The sequence below is a fragment of the Lolium perenne genome, chromosome 4, assembly GCF_019359855.2.
Source record: "Lolium perenne isolate Kyuss_39 chromosome 4, Kyuss_2.0, whole genome shotgun sequence".
Classification (NCBI taxonomy): Eukaryota; Viridiplantae; Streptophyta; class Magnoliopsida; order Poales; family Poaceae; genus Lolium; species Lolium perenne.
The window spans coordinates 48,918,076-48,919,601 of record NC_067247.2 but is presented as its reverse complement, the minus strand read 5'-3'; positions in this window follow the sequence as shown (position 1 = coordinate 48,919,601).

Below are 1,526 nucleotides of genomic sequence, written 5' to 3'. Positions count from 1 at the left end.
TAACTCCCACGTCAACTACGCACCAGCAAAATTTCTGGCGCCGTTGCCGGGGAGATCAAGACACGCTGCAAGGGGAGTCTCCACTTCCCAATCTCTTTACTTTGTTTTTGTCTTGCTTTATTTTATTTACTACTTTGTTTGCTGCACTTATATCAAAACACAAAAAAAATTAGTTGCTAGCTTTACTTTATTTACTGTCTTGCACTCTATATCAAAAACACAAAAAAAATAGTTTACTTGCATTTACTTTATCTAGTTTGCTTTATTTACTACTGCTAAAATGGCCAACCCTGAAAATACTAAGTTGTGTGACTTCACTAGCACAAATAATAATGATTTCCTATGCACACCTATTGCTCCACCTGCTACTACAGCAGAATTCTTTGAAATTAAACCTGCTTTACTTAATCTTGTTATGAGAGAGCAATTTTCTGGTGTTAGTTCTGATGATGCTGCTGCCCATCTCAATAATTTTGTTGAACTATGTGAAATGCAAAAATATAAAGACGTAGATGGTGACATTATAACATTAAAATTGTTCCCTTTCTCATTAAGAGGAAGAGCTAAAGATTGGTTGCTATCTCTGCCTAAGAATAGCATTGATTCCTGGACTAAATGCAAGGATGCTTTTATTGGTAGATATTATCCCCCTGCTAAAATTATATCTCTGAGGAGTAGCATAATGAATTTTAAACAATTGGATAATGAACATGTTGCTCAAGCTTGGGAAAGAATGAAATCTCTTGTAACATGATCATTCAGTGCGTCATAATCCACCCATCGGGTGTACTCCCCTATACCTACACCATAGGTATTTCCTACATTCGTATCCGACTCAACCTGTGTCGGATACCCTCCAACTTCCTCCTCATTCCATGGATAACTCTGGTGCTGGGACGTGGCATCTTCATTCATCTCCCCATCATAATACGTTGTGGTACTATGAGTTCCAGTATCAGACCCCCAACGCCAACCCCTGGAATTCTCGATAGGAGTCTCGGAACGCTGGTTGTTTCCGGATTCCTCTCCGCCTTCGTATCCCCCATAGGAACTACCCAGATAGTTCCCAGGTGTAACAGGGGTAGGTTCACGTGCAAGTGGATCAATACTGATGTAGTCACCAGCTGAATAAACTGGTGTGTGCACCACATTCTCCATAGGTTCTTTCCCCCTACTCTCCTCCTTGGGTTCAGTGAATTCCTCAAGCATCGTATCAATTGCTCCTATCAGATGATGATTCAACTGAAAGAGTAATGATATGAAGTTACGGCTATTGTCCATGTATTTGGCTGCTTCGGCTGGTTTGCTTTTGGCATATTTGAAATGGTTCAGCATGGGATCATTATCCTCCTCCATATGAGGAATGTGTGTGAATTCGGAACCCATAAGCTCTTTCGTCTTATGCTCCCGAATATCGGTTATGGCTCTCATAACAGCTATATGGTAAGCTGTGTTGGTTGTCCTAGCTTCCCCAGCTGGCATGACTACGCTCATTCCCAAAGATTCGGGAAGTCGCAGTCCTACCC